This window comes from Rhynchophorus ferrugineus, unplaced genomic scaffold (assembly GCF_030347505.1).
Source record: "Rhynchophorus ferrugineus isolate W39M unplaced genomic scaffold, kcgeb_rfMv2 rfM4, whole genome shotgun sequence".
In the NCBI taxonomy this organism is placed as follows: domain Eukaryota; kingdom Metazoa; phylum Arthropoda; class Insecta; order Coleoptera; family Curculionidae; genus Rhynchophorus; species Rhynchophorus ferrugineus.
The window spans coordinates 42,404,486-42,416,917 of record NW_027472583.1 but is presented as its reverse complement, the minus strand read 5'-3'; the positions used below and the strand labels follow the sequence as shown (position 1 = coordinate 42,416,917).

The following is a 12,432-nucleotide window of genomic DNA, read 5'->3' as shown; positions in this document are numbered from 1 at the left end:
ATTACCTCGCAATAGACGCAACGCTGTAAATAGATATATACAAGTAAGTGAAAATGACAAGCAAAGCTGAGCTCAAAATGAAGTTGAGCGGAATTAATGCAACAATTAGTCGCGTTAAATTATAACGCGACAATCGATTACAGTTCTCAGAAAATATTTGCTGTTGGGCCAATGAACTTGGTGTGTCCACATTGCAAGACGTTTAAGTTTAAAAATTAAGCCCATGTACTGTGTTACATCAGTGGTCAAGTGAGATTGGCGCCATTCATACAGCCAGTAGAGCCGCTTCATTAGTTTCCGAAATTTGCTTTCTCTATTAATTTTATAACTAGTCTCCCGGCAATCCAATGAATCTATTTTAAACACTTTCTACCTCCTTTTATTTTTCTTTGCAACCACTTTGCTTTGCTGCGACACTTTGGCTATCGCAAAATTCATCGGAGACTTGCAACTTTTTTTTATTAGCTGCAATACCCGATGAAGTGTAAATTCAATTCCATTTTGCCATAAAATCTTTAATATTAAAAACGTTTTTCCAGTTACACCAAAATCATATAAACAGAATTTCGCGACTTCCGTCGTCTACTGTCTTCATGAGCATATCGTAGTCATATACTTGTAGTTGATTTCGGAAAGTTCTTTTCAATGGTTACGTTTCGTGTCTTCATTAAATTCGTTTTGTATTGGGCCTTACATACATCATCTATTAAAATTAAGGTTCGTTCAAAATATGGAAAACCATCATATTTATTTATTTTCATTTTTTATCTGTTTCCCAATTTGAATAGAATATTCATAATTGAGACAGGATGTCAGTCAGGTCAGGTACTTTAATATAGAAATCATCTTATATTCAAGACAATTGTTTGATAAAAATAATTTCGGTCCCCATATACTATTTTATTCTTAATTTAATATCTTAGTTATTGTTTAATATCTGTTCGTGTAAAAATAAATATTTCTTCTGCATATAATTAGATTCCATTTGTACCGAAATAAATCGCCGAATATATTGTCTTTGTCTAACCGCACCTGTATCCTAAATTGGTGACCCCGACGTGATCTTTCGTTTGGTATATTTTTTTTGTATTTGATATTTTTTCATACATTTTTGTATTTTTGTTGCTTGGAGTAATTTTATGTAAAATTCTAGCAGGGGAGTATTGTAGCGACCTTGAGGCATGTCGAATTTTACATCGTGGAATAACGGTCTACAAAATACCCGGAAATATAATCCCAGATGTTGAACACGGGCGGGGTGCCAGCAGCGCCAACTAGAACCCGGCAACGAATAGCTGGCGGCAACCTCGAGACGTTTATCTGGGATGTGATTGAAGGGTATTTCGGTCATTTCAGTGCTGAACCCTCGTTTGGTTTAGACGTGCCACCATCGACTGCCCAAGCGTCGTCTCCAACTAACACCGCTGCCATCCCTTTTATCATTTGTATTTTTCACATTTTTATATAGCCAATAAATAACGGTAACATAATGTAAACACCACTGTTTCATTTCGTTTTACCTCCATTCATCGAGCCACATCATTGACCCTAAAGAACAATGGAAGCGGGATCACAAGAACGGCCTATGTATATTAAATATTATTTATTTAACTATGCATCCCCTAGTTGACAAATAGTGTTTAGAATTATTATTAGCGGTGTTACAAATAACTACATCTATTGTTTTTACTCGACATAAATAATTAACATTTAAAAATAACGTCATAGTATTGTATAACTAATCTAACACTTGTTTATAACACTTTATATGACTCCGGAGTGCGCTGCAAAAACAGTAGCATATACATATTAATGAGTGAATTAATGCCATATTATATACGAGAGCAGCAACAGCAACTATAGCGAACAGTACCTTCATCCATTGTTACCAAAACAATTCCGCCATTTGTCGTAAATTATTCATGGGACCGTTCTTGACCTCAAGCACAATACAGAACGTTATACATTCGATTGACCTCAATTTTTAGCCCGTTGGTATTCGTCCGCATCCGATGCGGCGTCTCGACATCGAGCTCGGCCAGTACGAAGACGATGCAAAAAACCTACACGCCTCTCGTAAAATCAAAGAGAAAAAAAGAACGAAAATAACCCCACCGACATAATTAGATGGAAATGAGATGCAATTCAACCATCTGATACGTGGAAGCCAACTATTTTCAAAGGATATTAACGACTGAGACTTTATAAGGGTCATTACAGAATTCATTTGAAGTACGCAGGTCTGTAACTGTGCTTTCTTGTTGCACAGTTACATTGAAATCTGGGAAATGTTTGATGGTGAGAAAGGTTCCAAGTCCGCAAAGTTCTCTTTGGATTTTTATTATAATCAGTGGCGAAAACAGGACGGATATAGTTTTAATTAATAATATAGTTAAAATTAATTAAATACAGGATATTATATATTTTCACATCATATTTCATATTTTATAACTATTTAAAGAACTTTTTTTTACTAATCTCTTGGAATGTCAACAATCTGCCCGTGGGCAATAAGTATTATTGCTTGATTTCTGTTATATAATATAACTATCCTCACATGTAGAAGATCACTTCAGTAAGTGATCTGCTGTACAATTTATAATCTAAATCTTATTCTAGATACTATTCTAACTTATTTTAAAGTCTATCCTAACTTATTCTAATAACTATTGTAACTTATTCTAGAAATTAGTAAATTTCACATTCTATGTGTCTATTAACCAGCTCGTATGGTAGTTTGCGTTTGAGCCTACGCACTTCATTGTCATCGCGCACATTTAACTGTTTGGCGAGTGCATTAAGATGCACTAATAGTCTTTCAAAATACTTCGCCCTAGCACTTCGAATCACACTCGTTATAGGTTCTATGGGGATATCGCGTTGAATGAGTTTATTGGACACGTAATATGGGGCATCGACGATGACTCGCAACACTTTATTCTGGAACCTCTGGAGGATATTTATGTTAGATTTGCTAGCAGTACCCCACAGTTCAATATTATAGGTCCAGATGGGCCTAAGTATTGACTTATACAGCAAAATCTTGTTATCTAATGATAATTTAGATTTACGCCCTATTAGCCAATACATTTGCTTTAGTTTAAGCCCAAGCTGTTTGCGTTTTGTCACTATATGTTTTTTCCAAGTCAGATGTCCATCAAAATGCATTCCCAGATATTTAATGCTGTCTGTTTGCAGAAGTTCATGATTATTCAATTTTACTGAGGGACATGTTCTTCTGCAAAGGGCGAATGTCATATAGGTAAATTTTGTCTCATTTGCTTTGATACGCCACGTTTTCAACCACAATTCGACTTTGTTAAGATGAAGTAAGAGTTTTTTTGTGGCTGATATTGGATCTTCGTGTGATGATAAAACCGCTGTATCGTCAGCATATGTTGCAACAGTAGTGTTTGGCGAGGTCGGTAGGTCAGCTGTGTACATAAGATATAACAATGGGCCGAGAACACTGCCCTGCGGAACACCCGAATATATGGGCTGTAGGTCAGTGTATTCGTCACCCTGTTTGACAATAAAATATCTGTCTGAGAGGTACGATTTCAGCAATTGAAAGTGCGTATGGGGCAAAAATTTAAACAACTAACAACATTTATTACTAAACCGAATGGGTGTATTTTTAATATGTGCTATCTACTATGTAATTAAGCTATAAGATAGGTATTCATTTCGATAATTCCATTAGAATTAATCCTCCCATTATTTACAACAGGTGCGACAAAAGTCCCGCTACCATTTTGATTGCGCGTTATCTTGAATATGTGACGTTTAGCTCAGTTTCGCTTTAACCATTATATTGTGTAGACGTCCACATTTTATCATGGATAAATATACGCCACTAAAACGATCATAAATAGTGACAATATTTATTGAAAAGAATCGTTCCATTATTGCCATTCAACGGAAATTGCGTCATAAATATCATAATGGTCCAGAGCGTCACAAAAACACAATTTATCATTTACATGCGAATTTTCGACAATACGGTACCACAGCAGACAGGCCTCATTCTGTGAGACAACGGACGTCTCGTAACGCTGAAAATGTGATTCTGATGCGCGATAGTGTTGCAGAGCCTCCAGACATATCAATTTGGATACGTGGTTCCCAGTTACACATGCCTCCACGCAGTTTAATGTAAATTTTGAAAACTGATTTGAAAATGTTCCCGTACAAAATTCAATTAGTCCAATTATTGCTACCGATAGATTCTGTTCAACGAGTTGACGACAGTAATGCAATCCTAAAGCTGTCTGGTGAAATTGAAGATTTTTCGTCTCAATTGGTAATAAGTGATGAAGCTCATTTTTTTCTCACTGGTCGCATTAATAAACAGAACAATCGGTTTTGGATAACCCTCAATTAATTTATGAAACATCATTGCATAGACTAAAACAGCTCTATGGAGTGGTATTCATGTTGGAAACATTATTGGTCCCTTTTTTTAAAAATGATCAAGGTGTCGCTGTTACTGTTGCTGCTGAACTATACCAAAACGTGATTCGAAATTTTCTTGTGCCTGAAATGGAAGAGCAATGGAAGATCTCCAGATTTAACAGCTCCAGACATTTTTTATGGGGTTTGTTAAAATCAAAAGTTTATGTGAATAAGCCCCAAATGATTGAACATATTAAAGACAATATTCGTCACGAAATTGAAGAAATTCAGCATCAGATGTTACAGGATGTAATGAAAAATGCCTTAAAAAGAGCCGAAAGTTGCATAGCGAATCGCGGTCACCATTTAGCCGATATAATTTTTCAATCAAAACAAAAAAAAACATAAACACCAAGTATAACTTTTTATGAAAACCAAACTTACTTATCTTTTCTTTAAGCAAAGTTATAGGCAATCAAAATAGTAGCGGAACTTTTGCCGTACGTTGTCTAATACAACTTTCATTAAAAAATACCCAACATAATATTTTCACATTTTGAATAATAGTCCACTATTCTGGCAGCATATTTTGTATTTCAAAGTTTTCTTTTATTCCTAAAGCGATTGTAATAAAGATATAAAACGAATAACCAATTTTGTAACACATTACTGACTGCTAACGGTTATATTTGACCTAAAATTTGAGAGGATAATAAGTATATATATATATATATATATATATATATATATATATATATATATATATATATATATTTAAGTAGGTTAATGTAATGCTAGTAATGTGTGCGAAGTCTTTAGTTACCAATACTGAAATGATAATTAAATGGATATATTTCAAAAGTTAAGCATATGTCACTCCTTATCTTTATCCTATTTTTGTTGTTTTGCTTTCGAGTTACAATCTCATATTTGAATTATATATATTTTTTATTTGTTGTAGCAATCTAGTAAATTAAAAGTAATATGCAATTAGTTACTATACTGATTTGCTACGGTTTTAAAATTGCAAAATACTTATTCTGCGATGAGTATTACATAAGTTCTTCTTATAACTTCGATAAACTAGATCAAATGTTTTTGTTCTCTCTTATCGTCTGACTAAGCCATCTAGGAGCTGAAGAACCACAATATTAATGTGCTGATAGAGTCTCTGTTCATTTCTTTGGGAATAGTCCATGACAATGTTGTCGTCACTCTCCACCTAGTGTTATCTAGTTATGAATGTACTATGGAGCATCAACAATACCTCAAAGTACCTTGTTATATATACCTTGTTAATATTTGTTTCACATTTCTGTTGCGTTGGCTGGCATAAACCCAGAATTCAACACCATAAGTCCACACTGCTTTGTTAACATGTTTTCTTAAGGTGTGGCTTCCACTTGAGTTTAACATCAAGGATCATGTTAAGAGATTTGGCTGTATTTCCATACGGGACTACTTACTGATTTATATATACTGGCTTATGATTGATTCTTTTATTGGTAAAAGCCATATGCACTGATTTATTTAGATACTCCATTTTTCTGTCCAGCGTTGTATTTCCGAAATTGATCTTTGTAACTATACCAGGAGATTTTTTGTGTCAATATCACGTCTTAGTTAATGTGTAAGATTTTTCAGCTTTGTTTTATATGTTTTTAATCTTACTGCGCCCTGGATAGCCTTTTCACTCTCGCTCTTATTTTTTCTGATATTAATTCTATGGTTTGTTTAGGGTAGAGGTTTCCGTTTAGTTTCCGTCTGATATTCGGGGTATTTTGCCACGCTGACTGCTTAATATCCTTGATAAGCTTCTCCACTTCAAAATCCAATTCTTCCTCAGTCTGCGTCCGGTCTTCCAAGTTAATTTTTTCTTCTAATGCCACTCCAATACCTATCTAATCAGTTCTTCTATTAACAGGACAGCAATTATTTAACTTTATGTACTCACTTAAAGTCAGCCCAATAGGTGAATGGTCTGTTGCCTACTTCTAGAAATTCTTCCATTTCACTATGTTTCTAATGATGTAGAAATCTAGCAGTCTATGATCTTATCAGGACCTGTTAGCCAGAATGTGGGTTTGCCTATCGAAATTCTTTCACAATATGTCTGAATAGCGTTTAAGAATTATAGTACCCTTTGTTATATTCAGAGTCAATCCCCAATCTCCATGTTTAACGCTATCCCAGGGTTTAAAATAACTGTATATATCTTTCAAATTTGATGCTGTATTTTGGTGGGCCATATACGGGCTTGTTGACGGTATTGTTTTTAATTATAATATTCACATTCAGTTATGGACCGGCTGTCTTCTGATTCGAACTTAAATTCCTCGGCAAGCAAAATTTTTAATTTTTATTATTATTGCACTTCTTTCTTATACTGCGTTTTCTGGATCATTTGGCGCAATATGTTTTATATCCTCTGAATTTAAGGACTGATATCAGATAAGCATTATATAATATGAAGTTATTATTAAACAGTTACAAAAACATAATTATAATCGCAAGATCCTATAAAGATAGAGACTAGTTCCCAGTTAATATAAAGAATGACTGGTTAAAAATAAGATAAAAAAAGTTGAATTAAATTAAAACGTATACTAACGAACATATACTACGTAAGTTACAAAATGGTCAAATAAATTAAGTATGTTCCTTGGGATATCTAGAACATTTTATTTTTTGGTCGTTCAAGGATTTCTAGTTTTTATTTTCTACGAAAATTCATCATTTTTTCTTATAATATTTTATTTGTTTATTGTTTATATAGCAGGCATCAACAATGTGCCAAGTTAGTAATAAATAGGTTTTTTTTTCAATCAGTAAACATTTTAAGACAAAACAGCTGGTTAATAATGTTTCGTTATATCATCAACTAATATTTGAACAAAATGTTTAGTTAAAGAAAGAAGATATATGAAGATATTTCTGTCTATATTAATGCTAAGAGACTTGTGATTTAAAATATGTTATAATTAGTTCGCATTGAAGAAATGTTAATATATTGATATCAAATTATATGAAACAATTATAGATGAAAAAAGACCCTTTATTGTACGAGGAGTTGTAATAGATTTAATTTATAGCAACTTAAAGTTATTCATTGTCGCTGGAAGCTGATGAAAAGACTAGCAATTAGAATTCGATTTTCTCTAAGGATATATTGTCTACTTCAAGTTTGTGACACCTAATTAGGAGGACGGCTTCAAGTTTTCCAAAATAAGTCTCTCACGGGATTGATTAACGCTCCATAGTTTGTCAGATATAATCAACTTCACAGAGGAACTGATGCTACAAAAATTTGGCACTTCATATCCTAGGCTTTCCATAAACAACAACTAGCTGCAGATCTTCAGAGAATATACTCATTCACGTTTTGGTCAATTTGATGCATTTTTAGCATCATCACCGCTAAACTCCCCCTGTCTCCAGCCTGCAATGAATTTTTCTTCTGTCAATTAAGTTCCTACTCTTGCCCCATGCTTCAATAGTTCTTAGTGTGTAAACTCATGTTCGCGTAATTACAGTTAGTTTACTAGCTAGATTCTGCTAGGCCTTCGTTCCTCATAACGCCTGCTGATCAGCTGGGAGGCGGTTGGTTTAGTGTTTTAACAAGCCCAGAGGCAGTCCCACATAACCTGATCACTCCAAGATGAGTCTTCCTTGCAGATAATGCGTCTGGCATTCCTCCGCCTGACAGGAAGTCACAAATATATATAGCAGTTATTTTACAAAGCAAATAGAAACTCTAAATGCTAATAAATAAGTCCCTGTTTAGCCACTGAATTTAAAAGTATTAATTTTTATGATGGATGATTTGAATTTTTCCTCCTGATCTAGTTGTGAAGTATCTCGCATTTAGTGCATTCAGAAGAGTCGAAAAATGGGCTGATAGAAAAAGAAAGTTGCCCAAAAAGTGAAAAAAATACAATAAAGCTTTTTAATTTTTAACAAATCCCCTAAATTAATTGGAAATAAATAAATTCATTGTTTTATCTGTTTTTTATTAATATAATAAATAATATACACGTAAGAAACTTATTAGTAGTATTAAAACATTTAAAAGAAATAATTGTTTGCTTTACTAGGTTATAAATTATAACTAATAAACTAAAAAACAATAAATATTGCCAATGCCTTAATTAAAAATCATATCCTAATATTAAAAAAAAATTCTTTGTTATTTTTTTAATAAATATAATTAAGGAATCAAAATGGTTATCATAAGAATATCTATAAAATAATCAATAAAGCAAATTATAATGTAGCAGAACTAGATACAGTTATATGTTAATTATCTCTCAGGCCGTACTAAATCTGAAACATGGAATAAATCGTATTTTCTTCTCACGGTAATGAGTTCATGTTAGATCTGCAAAAACAGGATTTTAATTAAGTGGTCTAGGATATCATAGTTATTTATCTATAAATTGCATGCTATATTTAGATATGTCGGTATCGATTTAATAACATTATAATAGTTATTTAACAACAGAATCATTTTCTTTGTGGAAATAATGCTTTCGTGGGTTAGATTTAGGATGTTTTCGTGTTCTATTTTATACAATTACTCAGAGATAAATCATGAAATATATTATTATATATTTGAAATTTGACTTAATGTTTGATGGTAAACAATAACTTATTTTTCATTAAGTATCAATTTTATATTATGCGAGGTTAGAATCCAACAAATTAATAGTGATTCCAAGAGAGTAAAGTGATCAGTAACATTTTAGGATTAGTCAAGATTATAAGAAAGAACAATACATTTTTTGCCCGATATTCCTTGATAAAGGACGCTTATAATTCTCTCCTAGATCAGCTTCAGAAAACGCTATTTTATTTTTCATATCAAATTACATTTCGAAGTAGTCGTTAATTAATGTGGATTTTGCATCACTGAATTTTACTTCCCCTAAATATGGATAATCATTCTTGTGATATGATAACGGTAATTTTATGCTTAAATTTGATAATATTTTTAATAATATTAATATTGTAACCATTGTTAAAGAATACCCAGATAAGAAACCAGAAAGGAAAAAGTTTAAACATAAGACACTAAATGCTCATATTTAATATAATCATAAAGATTGCCATTGAAAGCATTATATAATCTAAAATGTGATAGAATAAGTGTTCAACATGGCTGGTCTTGGAAATATGTTAAGAAGATAAAATACCTCATCCCTCATATTCATCAGATATTTCTCTTTCTGATCATAACTAGTTCTGATTCTTTGCTCTGAAACTGAAAAGACATGTCTTTTTTCTGATATGGAATTTAAATACTTCCAAAAACAGATGAAGCAGCTAGTGATGAGCTAAGATATTTTAATTTCCATTCTTCAAAAACTGTAAAACAGTAGTATTCATATCAGTTGTTACTAATTTATGCCAATTGTTTCAATTTGAAATTTAAAAATTCTGTATAAATATTATAATTTGTTTTTGTTCTTTATCTAAATTTATTTAAAAATTATTTGCAATAATTAATAATAATAATTATATGATTCCTACATATATAGAATTATACCCGAATTCTTTATAATGGACTATATTTCTTTAAATAAAAATACACCAACTTGATCCCCTCCGAACTATTCATAGCAAGACGTAATAAAAATATTGCTGATTTTGCGTGGAATGAAGATAATTGTGGAAGTTTAATTATGAAGGTTTAAAGATCAAGGTGACGAGAAGTGACATTGAGAGGATCTCCAGATTGTCATTGCATACAAGATATAATTATATAATATTGTAATGTCTTAATAGTTTTAACCAATATTTATACGAATTTGTACTTAATTTTTAAAACCATATAATTTATTAAAACAACTAAACTGTCAATAATACACGAATTGATTAATACTAGAGCTAGAAGTTATAAACATGTCATATTTTAAATATAATATTCGAGTTGGTGCCTTTCCATATATTAACTATAAGAAAGTAAGAAGTAGGACAAATAAGGCAAGTGACAATTTTGAAATGAACTATTTTTTGTATTTTCAAAATAGTCTGCATTTACAATTTTATTGTATTTAATTTTTTTATCTTATTGTTCACTTATTATCCTCTAATACTAGAAATTAGAAATATATTAGAGATAGTCCCATATTATATATTTAATCTCATCATTATTGGAAATTAATAATTTATAATAATAAATTAATAATATATATATATATATATATATATATATATATATATATATATATATATATACTGACCGACATTTTCTATAATCGATATCTCATATTTTCCGTATTTTAATAATTTAATTAATTCGATAAGATTTAAAACATTTTACGTAGAAAGAAAACCAGCGTTAATTATATCAAGTTTAAAATATATTTATATCATAATTATTTTCTTTTTCTTCAAGTTATAATATAATATAATATATTCTAGTGCCATACTAAATATCTCAATAAGATTTCATTATTTTTGTGGATTTGTAGTTCATATATTTTATACAAAAATATAGTAAAGCATTTTAAATGAGGAATCAAGCAAACCATATAATATGCACTATATTATATACATACTATATGAATATAAATATTTTAAGAATAAATGAGTATATGAATATATTTTGATAATAAATTTTATTAACTCATAGCTGTTAAATCAATTTGCATAGAAAGATTGGTGTTAGTTATATCATGTATACATTGTATGTACATCATAATTATTTTCTTTATAATTGGATTTTATTATATTATAATATAATATATCCTAATGCCTTATTAAATATCTCAGTGAGAATTTATTATTCTTGTAGATTTGTAGCGTATGCATTTTATGTAAAAATATAGTAAAATTTTTTAGATGAGGAATTTACCATACTACATAACTACATACAATTATATACATACTATATTTAAAACAAGTAGATTTTAATAACAAATAAGCATATATAATTTATTTATTCATGTTTAAAAATTTAATTATTTATGTACATTTTAATAATAAATTAAAACATATCTTTATAATTATGATTTATTATATGTATTACGTATATTATCCAATTATTGAGTTTTTTGTTTATAACTTTTTTTTTAAATAAGAATAGAAATTAGCGAAATGTAATACATAACCTTTCTAGTATAAACATTGAATCTGCATATAAATTTAACTTAATACATGCGCATATTCCTACAGATATCATCTGGCGTGAAGATACTTGAACTTACCGTTAGGAAGTGAGATAAACAACGGTCACAAACAAGTTTTAAAAATCCAAATTTCTGTTAAACAAACAATTAAAATAGCGGACCGACAACAAGAATACACCAATCTCCTGGTTAGTGTTCTTCCTCCCGCGTTCGATATCGGGGTTGTTTAGTAATCCCCGCGCGTCCCTTCCTCACCGAGTAACACTAAGTCAACACGCTCCATGAACCGCGAAATATCGGCGAAAATTTAATCGGCGCTGGCTCTGCGCTGTACTGCGAGGACGCTCGTCCTGGACAACCGCTTCAAGGACTGTGCGAGCCTGTCCAGAAGAAGAAGCACAGTGCCATCATCTCCGTGGAGTCGTAGGGGGTCAATGGCTCGGTAGCCTTGTCAGCCTGGTGCACCTCAGGTGAGGGGATAGTACCGTTATACCTGCCAGTTCGCGATCTACTTGCGGCCAGGTGCTAATAGAACGACGTCGATGTTGGTAGGTGACGTTGCTCGTCGAGATTTCACGCTGTGTGTGTGTACGTCGAGTCGCCGTTTCCACTTGAGCGTCGTTAAGGACGGATTAGTTTTCGAAAATTAAACGGAAATATTATACAAATATATTTTTTCGACAGCTAGAGGTGTTGGAACGGATGTATTCAATCATAATGTTCGTGTAGATAGGGTTTGATATACTGCTCAAAATAAAATATTTGTACCGAAATAATGTATATCATATGTTATTTCAGTCTATAATTTTTATTTTTCTAATTGTAACTGTAATCTCAGAAAAATATTTTTTATATTAACTATTAAAGCAACATAGTAAATTAACTAGTAATTAACTAATATCTAATA

The 12,432-nt window shown here is 31.4% G+C and overlaps 1 protein-coding gene across 1 annotated transcript in view; it reads right to left on the bottom strand.

Moving 5' to 3' along the window:
* LOC143195820 (uncharacterized) overlaps nt 1-12,035 on the bottom strand; it is an 80,495-nt gene extending 68,460 nt beyond the window's left edge. The window contains exon 1 of the mRNA XM_076403285.1: nt 11,604-12,035. The gene's annotated coding sequence lies outside the window, so the exon portion shown is untranslated. The remainder of the gene's footprint in view (nt 1-11,603) is intronic.
* Nucleotides 12,036-12,432: the final 397 nt, after the last annotated feature.